At 35.7% G+C, this 19,589-nt stretch overlaps 1 protein-coding gene and 1 long non-coding RNA gene across 3 annotated transcripts in view; one reads left to right on the top strand and one right to left on the bottom strand.

Annotated features, from left to right (window-relative positions):
- cib (thymosin beta cib) overlaps positions 1-19,589 on the top strand; it is a 57,624-nt gene that overhangs the window by 16,452 nt on the left and 21,583 nt on the right. The gene's annotated exons all lie outside the window — the stretch shown is intronic.
- On the bottom strand, positions 698-1,350 carry LOC108363770 (uncharacterized). 2 transcript variants are annotated; one of them, XR_001847658.1, is made up of 4 exons: positions 1,340-1,350; positions 1,218-1,279; positions 916-1,165; positions 698-859 (listed from the first exon to the last, which is right to left on the bottom strand). It is a non-coding gene; the product is annotated as an uncharacterized LOC108363770 (long non-coding RNA). The 2 variants fall into 2 exon arrangements; XR_001847657.1 differs by having other exon boundaries at positions 698-1,165.

Genomic DNA, 19,589 nt, shown 5'->3' with positions numbered 1-19,589 from the left:
CGTGTTTCTTTATTCTACCTGGGATTTCCAAAAACTAACTATGTAAAATTCTCGCCATTGTTCAGAACCCTTTCTGAGCTAAATGTGCTCTCTGAATATGATCCGTCTCTCTCATTTGGAACAGTTCGTTTTGTCCTACTTAATTATTTTAGGTAGTGTATAAGCTCTCTTGTTTTATAGTCAGTAAGGATTTTATTCCATTTGATTAAATAAATAAATAAATTTTCAACACCCTATTTCGAAATTTGGCTGGAAAACGCCCTATTTTAGAATTTGATTGAAAAATGCCCTATCTCAGAACTCGGTTCAAAAACACCGTATCTCAGCTGGCGATCCAAAAACGCCCTATCTCAGCACATTTTCGAAGTATTTTCATTTGAGATAGGACTTTTTTGAACCGAATAATAATAATAACATACTATATATATATTTAGTTTCAACATAAAAAAAATTATGTACACATTATTAATTGTCTATACATATCTAAGTCAATATATGTGATATATATGTACATACATCTACATATCGTCGTTTTAAGTACAAAACCGTGTATCAATAAAATGCAAAACCGCGTATCAAGATAATGCAAACCCACGTATGCGAGGTTGCATAAATTATTTTCTAGAGGGTAAAAACACTCATATTTCAAAATGGTTATCTTTTTTTAAAAAGCAATCGCATTTTTGGCTAGTATATTTCAGGAAGAATGGATAAGGATTGAGCCAAGAACTTGTGTGAGCAAATCCCATTTTTAGCAGCAATGTTTTGTACTTTGAACTACGATGTGTATTCACAGGAACGCAGTAATCTAATACACGGGTGAAGCAGGAACGCCGCACAGCAGAAGCATACAAACAATCTGCAAATAAATGGCTTTTTAGGTTTTTAACAAACAAAAACCTGGTTTCAACTTACTTCAACGTGTCTAAAGCACAACGCACACACTAATGCAAAGGCGCAACAGGGACGCAACACTATAAAACACGGGCGGAGAAATACACAGGCGGAGCAGGAACGCAGCACAGCAGAAGCGCCCACAAAATCTGCGAATAAATGGTTCATTAGGTTTTGAAATAACAAAGAGCTGGTTCCAACTTACTTCAAAATATCTGCAGGATGATGCACACAATCAAATTCGGCCGCAGCTGCAGTTCACCAGAGAATGCTGCAAATGGAATGGTTCATCAATGAAGTCAAAATAATATATTGTAACCTACGTGTATTAGCTCTTAATTACAATACCAGCACAGGTCGGCCAGGAAAACACTAAGGAAATGACCTAATAAATGCAAAATTATAATTTACTTGTAAAATAATTCGGTTTTATTACAATACTTACCAAATTTCACGATACAAATGCCAGCGAATAAGAACAAAACGCACAACGAAAATTGAATCAATGTAGCTTGTTTAGAATTTTTTCTAATATTTTGGGAAATGTTCAGTGAAATTAGCAAAGAAACAACACAGTTTCTCCTAAGGAAGTTCAAGATGGCGGATTAGAGCGAGAAGTTGCCAACGTATAACACCTTTCATTATTGCATCATGGAAGTGATCCATAAAAATTTTGAATTTATGTACTAAGAAAAAAATTTTTTTCAGCTTTTTCAAATTAAATAAGCCTCTGCAAGAGGGTTTGTTTAAAAAATACGTGCACATATAATGGTATATGGGGGGTATGGAAATATCCCTTTTCCTTAGCAGTAAACCTTTTAGTGTGGGCAACAATGATGTTTTTCAAATAAGGCAGATCGGAATATGCGCTCTCTGGGAAGACAATACCTGTAATTATTGTACCATGGTGTGCAGGCAATTTTCAAAATTTGTGAAGGGAGAATATATTCATTAGGTGAAACTACGGCAAAAAGAATTTGCTGATTGTATGAGGGATTGTATCTTCAGCATGAGAAACTCCAAATAAGAAGGCTACCATGAGAATGTTGTAAAAGTAAAGAAGTTCTCAAAGATGGAAGGGAAGTGAAACCTTTCGAAAGCTCGCTTTGCAATTGAGCTCATTCCGGATGCTACTCACTGCATTGTGCTTGTCCGAAATCCGGGTCTGAAAATAATCCGTTACCACTCGTGCTTCAAAAATAGTCGGATATTTTTATCATGTTTTCCCGCGTAGGAATGTTTGTAACAAATTTTGCGGATAAAAAATCCCGAGCACAAAATACAAATTTTTGGAAAAATATTCGACAAATGTTTGATGTTACAACTGAATATTTATGTGCTGCTTTCACAAAAGATCGAATCGAAAATTATATGCCAAATAGAGATGCAGCTTCAGGGCTAATAAATCTAGTAACATTGAAAAGTTTTTAAAATCCTCCAGCTTTTGCGGAAAAAAAGTAAAATAATTTTTTGTCCCGTAATCGGTTGCCATAAATATGGTCACCTTATATATGTAGCTATAAGTGGCATCGATACCTTTGCGAACGTTCACTGCTGTCGTTCTCGTTCATAAGTGAACGTAAATGCTGCGGTAAATATTCGCGGAAACTGGTGTGGCTAGAGATACTATGCAATCTATGCGAAGGCAATTTTTTTAAATTGCATAAGATTTGCACTGTTCATTCCACTTTCAAAAATTAGGTGTCAAATGAAAGGGCTTGGCTTCTGGATGTGCAGTAAGGATATATTTTTTAATGGGGTTGCCACCTGCGTTTAAAATTATGATATTTACACCGTTCTCCCGATTTTCAAAAATGAGGTGTCAAATGAAAGGGATTGGCCTCTAGATGTGCAGTAAGGATATATTTTTTTAATTAGGTTGCTACCTGTGTTTAAAATTATGATATCTACACCGTTCTCCCGATTTTCAAAAATGAGGTGTCAAATGAAAGGGCTTGGCCTCTAGATGTGCAGTAAAGCTGAAATTAGTCAAGAACGCAGAACGTATACTTAAACGCAGTCTGTATACGCAGAATTTTGTCGATTACAGGAGCCCTCAGTGTTGCTTACTACAGTGTTGCCACTCATCAATGCATTTTCATAAACTTACCTTTTCAACTACAATTTTTCGTACTATAATAGATCGTAGCTAAATACAAACTGCTTAGTTTTCAACAAAAAACCTTATTCAATAGTAAATTTCAAATATTTTAAATGTATTTTGAATAGGAATTTATAACTTTTTTACCATCTGCAAAACTGACGAAGTGGCAACCATCTATAGAAGGAAGAAATCAGCTGACACGGAAGAATCTAAATTCCGCAGATTTCTGCGCTACGGGCTACAACTACAGACAAATTCTGCAGTGTTGAGTTTTCATTTACATGGCGCTCTGGTAAGACAGATCGTGTCAGCTGACTCGGGTTTGCGTACCGGTAGGTTTACGTTCTTGACTAATTTCAGCTTTAGGATATATTTTTTAATAGGGTTGCCACCTGCGTTTGAAATTATAATATTTACACCGTTCTCCCGATTTTGAAAAATGAGGTGTCAAATGAGTGGCCTTGGCCTCTGGATGTGCAGTAAGGATATATTTTTTTTTTAATAGGGTTGCTACCTACGTTTAAAATTATGAGATTTACACCGTTCTCCCGATTTTCAAAAATGACCAAAATGATGATGCAACCATCTGCAAACAAAGTACATACATACACACATACACATGCATGCATAAGCAAACGCAATTTTAACATGCTTTGGTAAGAACAACTATCTGCGTAGCAATGCCCAAGCTAGTTGGCGAAAACGGCATTTACAAAAAATATAAACCCTCTTGCACACCCGTAGGCAAAACCTCTTTATTTGACCCCACGTTTTTTAAAACCGGGCAAACGTGTAATCATTATAACTTTTTGAGAGAAGGCAACCCTATTCAAAAATAAAAGCCTTGGTGTACTTCTAAAGGCCAGGCAATTTCATTTGATACTTTTTTCGATCTTGAGGCTTGAGTTTTGTTTCGTTAATTTAGCTCTGAAACGAAACGAAATTATTTTGATAAGTTTTTTTTGAGCATCAACAAAACGAAATCGATTCATATAGTTTGTTGAGCATCTCTGAAAATAACATCAAACTTGATACTGCCAGACAGTGGAAATTTTTAATAATAAAAGCGGATTTTTGATTCGCAGAGAACACCTTTCTGCGTAGGCGATCTTCGGCCGCACTTAGGAATTATAACCCTCACTAAGTAGAATTCTGCCTTCTGTGTTGCCGAAGAAGAGGGGCCGAACCCCTTTTGCGGAGAACACCTTTGTGCTTAGGCGGCGTATTGATTTTTTAAAGCACCACCACTTTTTATTAAAAACTTTCAATACATATTGAAGTATTAAATTTAAAGAAAAGCGCCGCAGGCGAAAATTTGTAAAAAAAAATCGAGCGTTTTGATATTACAAATTTTCAATATTTATTGAAATATTGAATTAAAAAATGAAAATGAAATGAAAAAATGAATTTGGGGAAAAAAACGTCTTACCACATTAAACTCATTTTTCTTTCAATCAAAGGATACTTTTTTCATACCAGTTTGTATTTAACAAAAGTAAAAAAATAAACAAACACATGCTATGTGATGACTCATGCTTACAAAGTAATACCGAAGTACTGCACATTAAAACTGGTATTCTCGAGAAAGCAAAATCTAACCGCAACTAACGGAAATGAATTTTAAAGGGGAAGAGTGATACTAAATGATGCCCTAAGTAGAAATGAGCAAAAAAATTTTTGTTTTCATAATAATAATGATAATAGATTGGCGCTTACACATATGTTAGAGTTTGGCTCTGATTTGTGGCGTGCGCTTTGATGTCACGCAAAGTGGAGGGACCTACAGTTTTACGCCGATTTCGAACGGCGATTGTATTTTTATGAGAAGCTGTTTTTCATGGCAGAAATACACCCCTAGGTTTGCCATTGCCTGCCGAGGGGCGCCCGCTGTTAAGAAAAATCCTTTTTCTAAATTTGTTTGCGATGTTGCTTTACCAGTGCTTGAACCCAGGCGCTGCGGAGTGAAAGCGCGCACTGCTTACCACTACACCACAGCGGCCGTAATAATGTAACAGCGCAAAAAAATCTACAAGAAACGATGTGGTGGTTAAAATATTCAAAATTTGCCGAACTGTGTAATAAATCCAATTTGTACATAATAATTATAATAAAACAAAATAAATTTAATAATTGAATAATTGTAATTATAATTAGAAAAGAAAAAAAATAAATACTTAACTTATTTACCTGCGTACTAGCATTTTCAACGCGAATACAATTTAACAAGAACGTGCATTTTATTTGTAAATTCAGTGCTGCCACAGCTTTAAATATTTCCAATTATTTCATGTTTAACTATCTATGAGATATTTGCGTTCAGAAAAAAAAAAAACACTAAAAAAGGTACTAGGCACTAAACCATTTTTTCGACGTTTTAATTTTCAAAAAGCACTAAATCTAGTGCTTAAAGCACCAAGTTGGCAACTATGCTCAACAGTGCTCTGCTACGTTCCCACGACAGTCAGGCCAAGGACTGTCACTCCAGCAACACTCCCCAAAAAGTCTTTGGGGAATTTGTATGCTGCTACAACAACAACAACAGTGCTCTGCTACATACTAAAACACGTTTCCACTTTTCCAGAGTACTTGAGTATGTTGATTGCATTCAGTAGTATTTGAAAACTTCATAGGAAATATAGGAATACTTATGAAGTTTTTTCTTTTAAAATGTTAGCATTTCACATGTTATGAAAAATAATAAAATTTCTTTTTGTCAAAATTTTCACTATATATTCACTATATTCACTATCTTACTTACAGTGCCGGACAAAAGGATTGACACAGAAAATTTTTCGCAAAATCTGCAAAGTTGTTTATTCTAATTTATTTTCGATATGTTTTATGAAAATATAGTTCGTCGTACACCAAAAAACATAGAAACTAAATCTCCAAACTCTGTGCAAAACTCAGGAAAATTAAATACTTTTGCATACTAATTTGCGTTTCTATTCAGATTTAAAAAAAAAAAATTCTAAGTATGCTGTTTTATAACCCATCTAATTTTAGTATAACAAAGTGCAAGCTTGAAGGTGCTAAAAAATCGCGTTGCTTTTTGGGATTTTTTTTCACTCAGGTTCTTCCATACAAAGTATGTTTGACAATTATTTTTTGTATGTAGGAAGTGAGCAACACCTTCCACTAAAAAAATTGCCAAAAATCAACGCTATTTTTTAGATACTTCGAGCTTGCACTTTGCACTAAAATTGAATGGGCTATAAAACTGCATACTTAGAACTTTTCTAAAAAATCTGAATAGAAAGTTGCAAATTAGTACGCAAATTTATTGAATTTTTCTGAGTTTTGAACAAAGTTTAGAGATTTTGTTTTTATGTTTTTTGGTGAAGTACGAACTATATTTTTATTCAAAAATATTGAAAATAAATTAGAATAAAAAACTTTGCATATATTGCGAAAAATTCTCTGTGCCAATACTTTTGTCCGGCGCTGTATGTACATACATAAAAATATAATTCCTAAACTTTGTGCATAACTCGCGAAAATTCAGCAAATTTTCATGCAAATTTTCAATTTTTTAATCAGATTTTTTAGCATTTTTTAGTATGCAGATTTGTAGCCAAATCAATTTTATTGTATTAAAGTAGACGTTCTAAGTAGCTACGAATTACCGTTGATTTTTGGCAATCTTTTTTCACGCAGTCTCCCATACAAAAAAAAAGTTTCGAAAATACATTATATGGAAAAAATGCAAAACACCTTCAACAAAAAAAAATCTCAAAAATCAAAGCGATTTTTGACCAACTTGCATTTTTATACCCGAGCGCACTTGTGCACAAGGATATTATAACTTTGTTCACATAACGGTTGTTTGTAACAGGCAAAACGAATCGAGATAGATATTGACAAATGTATACATAAATGATCAGAATGAAAAGAGAAATCGATTAAGCGGTGACTGTCTGTCCGTCCGTCAGTCGGCCTGTGCACACGATAACTCGAGTAAAAATTGAGATATCTTAACGAAACTTGGTACGTGAACTTCTTTTGGGCGTAGGACGGATGGTATTGAAAATGGGCGAAATCGGACAATAACCACGCCTACCTCCCATATAACGGTAATTTTCAGAAAAACGAAAACTGCGATATTTTAGTAACTACTGAAGATAATTCACTCAAAATTGATATTTGCAATGAGTTTTAGACGAAAAATAAGAATATTACAAAATTTTGGCAAATGGGCGTAGCCACGCCCACTTATGGTTACATGTGTATATCTTGGTAACCGCTACACCAATTTCGGACAATAACCACGCCCACATCCCATATAACGGTAATTTCGAGAAATACAAAATCTTCGGTAAATCAGTAAATATTGAAGCTAATTTATTCAAAATTGATGGTTGCAACAATTCTTTACCAAGAAATACGTTTATGACAAAATTTTGGAAAATGGGCGTAGCACCGCCCACTTGTGATCACATATATGTATCTCGCTAACCGTTCTAGCAATTTGTACCAAGCTCGGTATGGTTATTGTGCTTGCCACATAAAAGCAAACCGTTGAAAATTGTTGAAATCGGACTAAAATTGAGGCCGCTTTTCATATAACGGTAAATTTCAGAAATGCTTGAAATTTCAATATTTCGAAATTTAAGGACGCTAATTTACTTAAAATGTATACACCCCGGCTTATCATGTAGCGGTAGCTTTCGGAAAGGAGGAAAACATATATTTAATACTTGCGCCGGGTATTTAATGTTCGGCTCCGCCCGAACTTAGACTTTCTTACTTGTTTATACTAGAATTTAATGGGCTACAAATCTGCATACTCAAAAAAAGTCTGAAAAATCTGATTAAAAAGTTGAGAACTTGCATGAAAATTTTGCTGAACTTTCGCGAGTTTTGCACAAGGTTTAGAAAGTATATTTTTATGTTTTTTTTGTTGTGGAATGAACCATATTTTATTAAAAATTGTCGGAAGTCTGATGAGGAAACGTGGTGATTTCCGAAATAGTTACCAATTTTACCATTTTTTCAAAATTATTGTTGCTTTTCCACAATAGTTTTTCATTAAGAGCGGCCTCAAGCTCAATAAAAATTATTGAATATAATTGGTATAAGGCCATAATATAAAAAAACCAAATAAGGCCGAGCACACCTAAAAGTTAAACATTCTAAAAATAGAATTATTAGCAAAATCCAACAACCACATGATCAAGTTTAAATTGCATTGGAATAGCTGCGCTTGATTGTAATTGCATATATTGTAAAAAAGCAGCTGTGCCAATACTTTTTGCCTGCAGTGTATGTACATATGTGGCGGCCGCTGTGGTGTAGTGGTAAGCAGTGCGCCCTGGTCAAAGCAACATCGCAAAAAAAGTAGAAAAAAGGTTTTTCTTAACAGCGGTCGCCCCTCGGCAGGCAATGGCAAACCTCCGATTGTATTTCTGCCATGAAAAACAGCTTCTCACAAAAGTGCAATTGCCGTTCGGAGTCGGCGTAAAACTGTAGGTCCCTCCCCTTTGTGTGACAACATCAAAGCGCACGCCACAAATCGGAGGAGATTATGCGCAGCTGCTGCAGCTGGCCAGACCTAACAATAGTCAGCGCTAGTCATAAACAGCGTATCATGGCGACCTATGCTGACTTTAGCATCAGACCATCTGCCCATAATCATCTCGATTCCGCGGATCACCGGACGTATGTCAACTTTTCCAAAGCTGATTGGAAAGGCTTCGCGGATGTTACTGAAAGCGCCTTCGCTGCACTACCCATACCAACCGACGTTCACATAGGTGAACGCAAATTCCGTATTAGGGATCTCAACTCGGAGATTCGGCAACTTGTGAACGTACATAAGCGGAAGAAATGGGAAGAGCATCTGAAGACCTGCAACTTTGCCTCTGGTGTGAGTAAGCTTTGGTCAACCGTGAGGTCATTGTCCAACACGACGAAGCGTGACGACAGAGTTGAAATAGACTGGTGAACACGCTTCGTCGGACCCGAAGCGATGCGCGAGCTATTTTAGCCAGCAGTTCATCTTGCATCCTTCGGTGGATAAAGCCAAACATCGAGTGACCAGAAGGTTGCAAAAACTGCCAAACCCAAGTGCGCCTCTTGTTTCCACCAGCGGTGAGGAAAGGGTAGCCATCGGGAAGGCGAAAGCCTCCAAAGCCATTGGACCCGACGGAATATGCATGCTGATGCTGAAAAATTTGGGTCCTACGGGAGTAGCGTACCTAACGGAGGTCCTTAATTTGTCAATGGCCATTCTCGTCATTCCAGACATCTGGAAGATGGGGAGAGTGGTCCTACTGCTCAAACCGGGGAAACCAGCCAACAAAGGAGAGTCTTATCGTCCGATAACCCTCCTTTCCCCGGTAGCGAAGCACTAGAGGCCTTGCTACTCCCGTATTTTACAAACCACCTGACCCCAGCGAAGCATCAGCATGGATTCCGTAAAGTGCACAGCACAACAACAGCACTTAACGCCATAAATACCCAGATACCCAGGGCCTAAACCGAAAGCGCCCCTGTGAGAGAACCATTCTAGTGGCGCTGGACCTGTCTAAGGCGTTCGACACTGTCGTCCATTCAACGCTACTAGAAGACATAGAGGCCTCCTCTCTCCCACAGGGACTCAAACGGTGGTCGGCGAATTATCTGAGTGGTCATCACTAGTCAGTAACTTTTAGAGACAAATCGAGCAAACCGAGGAAAATAAAACAGGGGTTTACACAGGGTGGTGTCCTTTCCCCATTACTGTTTAACTTTTACATTTCAAAGGTCCCTCTACCACCAGAGGGAGCCTCGATTGTCTCTTACGCTGACGATTGCTCGATCATGGCGTCCGGGAATGGAATTGATGACTTGTGCTCGAAGGTTATCTCGCCGAGCTTTCTCGCTTCTTCACTGCACGGAGCCTAACCCTCTCCCCTACAAAATCCGCAGCCACACTTTTTACCACCAGGACGAAGGAGATCAGACTCCAACTGGAAATTCACGTCGATGATACACCAATTCCGACGGTGAACAGCCCGAAGATACTCGGAGTAACATTCGATAGTCTGCTCTCCTTCTCGGCGCATACAACCGCAATTGTCAACAAAGTCTCAACAAGGTCCCCCACTCGCTAGCCGGCAGCACCTGGGGCAAAGACAAAGAAACGTTGCTGGCAACGTACAAGGCAATTGGCCGGCCGGTTCTGAACTACGCTGCGCCCGTGTGATCACCGGGGACTAGTAGGACGCAGTTGATGAAGCTGCAGACAGCTGCCAGAACACGGCACTCAGGACAGCGACAGGATGCCTTTTGATGTCGCCGCAACACCACCTGCACGAGGAGGCCCACATGCTCCCTGTTAATAAGCATAACATAATGCTCTGCAGAACTTCATCTGCCTCGCGAGACTCGGACCACAATAGCCCAACTGCGCTCTGGTTACTGCAGCAGTTTGAACTCATACTCACAACATCTCTTCGTATGCCCTCTAAATCCCACCACGCTAATGTCCCTGTTCCTATGGACAGATCCCGTCGAGGCCGCACGCTTCCTAGGGCTGCCGTTAGTAGAGCTTGACGACAACGATTGAGGGACTGACCGATCCAGAGAACGTAAAGTATAGAGAAGGACAAGCGAAGCGCATTTTAAGAGCGACAAATATTTGGAATACTTAACAGCGAAAGCAAAATACAAAGCAGAAGAGAAGAATATTAACAGAGCTAAATCTCACGAGAGTGCTTGGAATGTTAATTAAATATGAATATTGATGATTTTTGTGATATTTTGGGAAAATTTTCAAATTGGAAACCGAAAAGTTAGATTTTTTGTGAAAATAATTGTTTTAGTAAAAAAATTAATTTTGTTTTGGTGATTTTTACAAATAACATGAAATTGAATCGAAATNTTGTTTTGGTGATTTGTACAAATAACATGAAATTGAATCGAAATTATTATATAACATTTTCCGATTTTTGTGATATTTTATTAATGATTGCAAATAGAAAACATAAGTGTTTGTGTTTTTGTGAAAGCATTTTTTGATAAAAAAATTCTTTTTTCCGAAGATTTCTACAAATACCGTGAAAATAAATCGAAAATGTTATATAGAATTTTATAGATTTTTGTAATATTTTGTTAGATTTTCAATTATAAAACTTTATTGGTAGATTTTTTTGTAAATAGAGTTTTTAGGGAAAAAAATAATTTCTTTTCGGTGATTTTTACAAACAACGTTAAAATAAATCGAAAATATTATATAACATTTTCCGATTTTTGTAATATTTTATTAATGATTCCAAATATAAAACTCCCATAAGTGTTTGTTTTTTGTGAAAACATTTTTTGATAAAAAAAATCCTCTTTTCCGGTGATTTCTACAAACACCGTGAAAATAAATCGAAAATGTCATATAGAATTTTTTCGATTTTTGTTATATTTTGTTAGATTTTCAATTATAAAACTTTATTGGTGTTAGATTTTTTTGTAATAAAACATTTTCCAATTTTTGCGATATTTTCAAGTGAAAAACTGTATTGGTATTGGATAAAAAAAACAAAAACCTGTGGAAAAAATCATTTGATTTTTTAAGGTCTCTCGCTAAACTTAGCCGAAACTATTTAAGTATTTTTTCCTAATTTTCGATATTTATGGAAATAACCAAGTTTTTAAGTCTTCGACTTGGAGTTTTCTGAAAAAAAAAAAAAAAAAAAACTGAAAAGAATTATTTTCCACTTTTTTGTAAAGATCTCCCTAAACTAAGTCGAAAGGTTGTATTAATTTTTTCCATATTTTCGATAATTATGGAAATAATTCAGTTTTTAATTATTTTCGACTTGGAAATTAAAAAAAATAAAATACTGAAAATCTGAAAACGTCGGATTTTCCCAGCAATTCGTAAAGATCTCGCTAATCTAAGCCGAAACTATTTAAGAAAATTTTCAATATTTATGGAAATAATTCAGTTTTCAAATCTTTTCTAATAAAGTCGTGTAAGAAGTTGCCATTCATTTCATTGATATTGCCTATTTCTGCTACCAAACTTTTCATGCATCCAAAACGACAAACAAATGAAAATGTAAGTATGTATGCATTTATAAATGTACATATGTACATACATATATGAGACATTCTTTTTCATTTTGGACACCAAATTTGGTGTCACTCTTTCGATTGGCTTCAAATTTTTTTGTGGGTTCTATACATGAAATAAGCTAACACGTGCTCGAGGACTTTTTTTCTTCTTCTTTTTTTCTTCGGAGATATCAAATCGTTATATCTCGGGTTCTGCTGATCGTAGAGACTTCATCTTAACGTCATTTTAAAGCCAAGAAACGGACTTAACATTTCTATATATAAGATGGTCAAGGTTGTCCTAAAGCTAAGTTAGCTATTAAAAGTTGAACATTTTGAAGTTAATTTGCGTAGTGAAGACCAGTAAATTAAGGATTTAAAATTATACCATCGTAATCCTTGTTTCATTCTCTACAAAAAGCGTGGTTAAAAAAATGGGGTTTTTCAAGATCTATTAAAATATTTTTCTTTATGACGAGATGGTCTATTTTGTGAGAATCAAACATTTTTTTTAATTTTTTTCGAAAACTTATGTTAAGATATATTTGGTAAGGTGTTAAACATCGAGTTTTTGCAAAAAGTAAAATTCTATTGCAGACTCCGATAGAACACCTATCCAGATATAATGTTTTTATGGCAAGATTTTTCTTTAAGGCGACAAACCCCTAAATATGGGCGTGGCAATTTTAGGACTAAAGTTTGCAAAACGCAGATTTTATTGCGGATTTTTTAATCAAAGAATATTCTAGAAATGGGCGTGGCTATATTAAAACCAAAGTTCAAAATTTTAGACTTTAATGTAGATTCCGCCAGAATAACTATGTGGATTGGATGTCTTAAAAAAGAATGGCTCATATACGATTGATCTGCTTTCGTCTTCCCCGCGCCGCTTCCATCCTAACAAATTATTAAATTTCTGCTAATCGGCACCAGATTGGCACGTTCACGAACACATTAACCCTTGGTTTACGAAATATTTAGATTTTCGCATAATTTTGCATTTAATAAAGCAATACTTGCACATTTTGTATGGAGAAGAATAATAATTGATTTATTGCATGTAACCATGTTCTAGACGATACATGTAACTTTCATGAAGATTAAACATAAAAAGCGTTGTAAAATAGTTNTTTTTTTTTTTTTTTTTTTAGTTGTTTGGTGCCGAGTAGTGGAAACAGGAGTCTGTTTAGTGTCGAGATCTAAAACTAATCATCTACAGAATCAAGCTGATTGGATATGCTAAAGATAGTATTTCAATTATTGAGAGTGGAAATGATAGTTTTCTTTATAGTAAAAATCGAGTCCGATATATCAAACGTGCTGGAGTGAGAGTTAAAATCTTGACATAAACAACGGAATGATTCGTTTAGATCAAAATTAGTTTTGCATGGCTTCAAAAACAGAGGTCGAAAGTGTCTTGACACTCGAGGGGGCACATTAAAATTGACCTCAGCCAGAAGGGCCCGGCTCTTAATCAAGCCTGTCATTAATTTTACGATAAATATTATACCTAGCATTTCTCTACGACTTGCGAGTGTAGGCAAATTTATGAGCTTTAGACGACTTGTGTAAGGGGGGAGATTGTAATCTGCATCCCAGTTAAAGTCACGCAACGCAAAAAGCAAGAATTGTTTTTGAATTGATTCAATCCTCTCTGAATGAACTTGGTAGCGGGGATTCCAAAGAATAGATCCGTATTCTAGTATAGGCCTAACTAAAGTGGTAAAAAGAGCTTTTGTAACATAAGGATCTTTGAACTTTTTTGACCATCGCTTTACAAATGCAAAAACGCCTTTGGCTTTATTGACTGTAACATTAATATGATGGTTGAAATTGAGTTTGGAATCCATTGTGATACCAAGATCGACAAGAATTGGATACCTTCTCCAGATTATAATTTGAAATTGAATAAACAGCTGGTTGAACAGCCCTCCGAGAGAAACACATAACTTTACATTTTTGAAGGTTTAGTGGCATATAGTTTGCATTACACCAACTAACCACGTTGCTCAGATCCGCTTGTAACAAAGACCTTTCATCGATAGAGGACAATGTTTTAAAAAGTTTCACATCATCGGCATACATTAAAATGTTTGAATTTTTTATTATAGAAGAAATATCATTAATGAATATCAGGAACAGAATCGGACCAAGGTGGCTTCCCTGAGGAACTCCTGAAGAAACTTTAATGATGTTGGAAGAACAATTATTAACAATAACTCTTTGTGTTCTATCAGAGAGGTAAGATGAGATCCATTGAAGAAGACTGGGCTGAAAGCCGATTAGGTCGAGTTTACGGATGAGTAACGAGTGACATACTTTGTCAAAAGCTTTACTGAAATCGGTGTAAATTACGTCGGTATGAGCATTTTCTCTAAAACCGTTTGAGACATGAGTTGTAAACTCCAATAAATTAGTCATAGTAGATTTTCCTTTAGAAAACCCGTGTTGAGATTGTGTAATTGAAGAAGATATAGAATATGTCAGCTGGTTAACAATAATTGCTTCGAATAATTTGGGGATAGCGGAGAGTTTCGCTATGCCTCGATAGTTTTCTATAGACGACCTGCTGCCGTTTTTGTGAAGTGGTATTATGAAAGACTCCTTCCAGGCTGACGGAAAAACGCCATGTTTAAGTGACAAATTGAATAGAGTTGTTAAAGGCTCGCAGATGTTCTCAGCGCAGTTTTTAAGAAAACAGGTCGGAATATGATCAGGTCCAGGCCTAAATGACGCTTTTAAGGTTTTTAAAGAGTGTAAAACTTGATCGGAAGATATTACTGGAATATAAGCAGAGTTGATTGGACAAAGCTCGTACGGATAGTCTCCACTTATAGGGAAGTCTACAGAATAATTGGACCTAAAGAACCGAGCAAACATGTTGGCAATGAGTTGGCTGTCGCTAGATACAGTGTTGCGATAATGCATAGCGGACGGAAAACCATGTGCCTTACGCTTTGAATTTACGAAACCATAAAATGATTTAGGATTGTTAATTAAATTCTTCTTAATTTTACATAAATATGAATTATAACATTTCTTATTTAATGCAAAGTAGCTATGCCGCAAAACTGAGTACCTTAGGTAATCACTGTGTAAGCCCGTTCTTTTATACAGTTTAAAAGAGTGCGACTTTTTATTTTTCAATTTTTTAAGGTCTTTAGTGAACCATAATTGTATTGGTTCTTCATGAACAATATTACGTATTGGCACATACTTTCGAAACAAATTGAAAACAGTATCATTAAAGTGCTCAACGCTACGCTCCACGTCATCTCTATATATTGGCCAAGATAACTTTGAAAGTTCTTTGTTAATTTTCCTGAAATTTGCTTTCGCAAAAACATATCTAGTACTTGAACTTGACTTATTATTATGTATTTCATTTATGATTTCGTAGCTTAACTCAAGAGCAGGATGGTATGCATCTTCCGGCAAAACTAGGGGATCACACCGATTAATAGAGGCCTTCGGAACATCATCAACGTAAACGAGATCCAAGACCTTTCCAAACTTATTTGGACATATATTTATTTGTTTGAGGCAAAGTTCAGCCATTTCCTCCAGAAATACATTGTAACTATCTCTAGATGAAACTGGTACAACATCGGTGTCAATGATGTTCCATGAAATGTGTGGCAGATTTAAATCGCCCAAAACAATCATAGAATCGGATGCCGTAAGCATTGCATTTACGGTCTCAAGTAAAGAAACTAGCTGCATATATACCGATACGGCAGAATTAGGAGGGATGTAGCAAAGAGCTAAATAAATATAAGTCTTTCCAGCCTGTACACGTATACATTTAAATTCGGTATATTCAATGACAGGAAGACTAACTTCCTCGGATGGTATCGATGAATGCACCGCAAAAAGAACACCACCGCCGATTCTGCCCACGCGGTCACTCCTGTATATTTGATATTCATTTGGAAGAATTTCGGAATTAAAAATATGAGGTTTGAGCCATGTTTCGGTCAAGGAAATAATATTATAATTGCAGTCAAAACCTTTTAAATATAAGTCAGTTAATTTGGTATTCAAACCTCTAACGTTTTGATAGTAAATACTTAAATTAGACTTGCGAGTTAGTTTTTTGAATCCGAATTAAGATTAGAAATTTTAGCTACGTTATTATTACTTTTATTAGGTTTATACTCAAACTCGCGAACAAACGCCCCGGTCGGCCAAAATGAACTATTTAGTAGTGAATCAAAATCTTCGGAAGCTACATCAATTTTAAAAGATGAAATATCGCGATCGTATTTAAAATTAAATTTACGAATAAATACATCTTTAGTTCTAATTTTAGTCGATATGTATGACTTTATATCATCCGAAGAAGTATCTTTAGCAAATCTAGAGACAAAGATTGATCTTCTCGGAGGAATTACAACCAACTTTTTGGTAATGATGTCTGATGTGCGGGGCTCCGAATTATTCGGAGGAACTAAGTTAGACAGTGCAGCTTGAGATGTTGATGGCAATACTGTTAAATCAACGGTTTGACTATTTTTAGAAGTAGACCTAGTGGATATGGCTTTAGATATCGGAGGCTCCAATGCCTGAGGGCATGGAGAAGATAGATTAATAAGTTCCAAGGACTGGGATGGAGGATTTTTGTGAGATTCAGTGGCTGTCTTTCTAGGTGGACTAATAACACGCCTACCTTTACTTTCTCGGCTATCCTCAGAGTGTGGGGGGTCGTCGAGACATGTGAAAGACCTAAATATTTTTTCGTAATGCTTAAATTTCTCAACAAGCACCGACAGATCCTCCCCAATCTCAGAAAAACCATTTCTGGACTGCCTAAAGAATTTAAATAATTCAACTTCGGTTGATCTACATTTTTGACAAGACCAACGAAGACCCTTTTCCTCGTTAATAGCGTCGTAACACCCCACCGCTCAAACCAGCACATTTTATATGGGCAATCCCATCGCAGAGCCAGCATGACACATAGGAATCGCTTTTAATTTGGCAATTGGTGTAGATACACGACATGTTTAAAATTATATTTAATTTTTAGGTTTTATAAGCAAAAAAGCAAAACAGTTTTGAAAACGATTTATCAAACAGAGAACCAATCAGCTGGTAAATATTAGTTGGAAAGCTATGTAGCGAACAGTTTTAAATGCACTGTATAATTGACACCTAATAAACACAACGCAAACAGCTGTGACGAAGATGAAACAGCAGAAATGACAAAAATACAAAAAGATCAAAATCTATGTGCACAAACAAAAACAAATGTNTAATAAGTTCCAAGGACTGGGATGGAGGATTTTTGTGAGATTCAGTGGCTGTCTTTCTAGGTGGACTAATAACACGCCTACCTTTACTTTCTCGGCTATCCTCAGAGTGTGGGGGGTCGTCGAGACATGTGAAAGACCTAAATATTTTTTCGTAATGCTTAAATTTCTCAACAAGCACCGACAGATCCTCCCCAATCTCAGAAAAACCATTTCTGGACTGCCTAAAGAATTTAAATAATTCAACTTCGGTTGATCTACATTTTTGACAAGACCAACGAAGACCCTTTTCCTCGTTAATAGCGTCGTAACACCCCACCGCTCAAACCAGCACATTTTATATGGGCAATCCCATCGCAGAGCCAGCATGACACATAGGAATCGCTTTTAATTTGGCAATTGGTGTAGATACACGACATGTTTAAAATTATATTTAATTTTTAGGTTTTATAAGCAAAAAAGCAAAACAGTTTTGAAAACGATTTATCAAACAGAGAACCAATCAGCTGGTAAATATTAGTTGGAAAGCTATGTAGCGAACAGTTTTAAATGCACTGTATAATTGACACCTAATAAACACAACGCAAACAGCTGTGACGAAGATGAAACAGCAGAAATGACAAAAATACAAAAAGATCAAAATCTATGTGCACAAACAAAAACAAATGTACAACAATATATTATGTGAAACAAAATACTCGGCACATGCAATTAAGAATATCAAGTTAAATTAATCAAATTTACAGGAAATTTTGATATTTACTTATCTTTAAATTGTGCACCAGAAGTTTATTAACACTTTTTTTAATTTTTTACTTTTTTAAGCGTAAACAGCTTTATAAAACACAAAATTTAAGCAGATCACAAAAAACACAGCTTTGACGTTTGCGTTTGTTATTAATAACTGTAACCAAAAAAAACTATGTCCGCTAAAATGGGTTAAACGCAAACTTGAATTGACATTTTTACACGCATATATACATACATACATATACACATGTACAGTGGAGTAGCACTAGCTTGGACATCGCACAGGTGGTACTATAATGTGTTTGAATCTTTTTATGGTACTGAAGATTTGATTACGGATGAAAAAAATTTAAAATAATTGTGCATATATATAAATATATATTTATAAACGCTTTGAAGTATAGAAATTTTTAAAATTAAAAAATAAATAAAATAATTTTTTGGCATTTATACAAATGGTGTTCAAGGCGCATTGACCCACCTGCACAAAAATCGTGGCGCGTCATGGGCAAAAATTTTAACATTTCGGACCCAAAAATGTGAAAACGAGCTAAGTTGAACTTCCGATAAAACCACATATATTTGTGATTTTAGAAGTTTTGATTTTATTTAAAAAATATATTGTCTTTTCCTGCAGAAAGCGTTTACTTCTATTTAATGTTTATTAAAATGACACCTTAAAATATTAGTTAATGATTGAAATATTGGTATGGAACAGAGAAATGTCGTGTTTTCCAAATATTACCAAAATTCGAGATAACTTATTTTACTGGATATAGAGAAATATGTGCCACTTCAATTTTACATTTTAGAATTTTTGTGTCGGATTGACAAAGCTGCGCTTGATGGTGATGAATTTGCGGGGAGATGTGCTGCTGTAGGATTTATGAATGAACGATCTTGACCTTGAGAAATATGCGAACGCGTTTATGAATGAAATAGTTATTGTTGTATTTGAGTATGCGTGTAATTATGTGCATATGTATGTATGCTGCCGTGAGTTGTACCACAGAATAAACAGTATAAACAGTATACAGAAGACGCACCACATACAAATTTATTTTTCTTCGGCGGACGTAATATTACAACCCGGACCAGAGCAGAGAAGTTAACATTACGACCACTATGAATAACATGGCGACCCGGAACAGAGCAGAGGAGTTAACATCACGTCCACTATGAATAACATGAAGTTAACATCTCGCCATAAACACACATCGTGAACAGCGTTGCCGCGAGCTGGAAAAAAATGTATCAGTTGCCAAGCAGAAAAAGTATCAAAAGCAAACAAAACTGTTGTTTATTAAACTATTATTTAAAAAACAAATAATAAATAAAATTTTATAATTAAATCCATAGTTATAAAAAAAATTATATATCTTGCTTTTGTCTGCTTATTTGCATAATGAAAAACAAACTTATAGGGCCCCTAAACCACACAAAATCCTTGCGCAACCCGAGACTTGTACAAGTCAATATTGTGGAATTTACTACAGCATAAAATTGCGCAAACCTTATTTTGAAGAAACGTTGCTCAAGTAAATATGTGCAAGAAATAT

Source organism: Rhagoletis zephyria, unplaced genomic scaffold (genome assembly GCF_001687245.7).
Source record: "Rhagoletis zephyria isolate East Lansing unplaced genomic scaffold, Rhagoletis_zephyria_1.1 Rzeph_scaffold_01369, whole genome shotgun sequence".
NCBI lineage: Eukaryota > Metazoa > Arthropoda > Insecta > Diptera > Tephritidae > Rhagoletis > Rhagoletis zephyria.
This window is presented reverse-complemented; position numbering and strand designations above follow the sequence as displayed.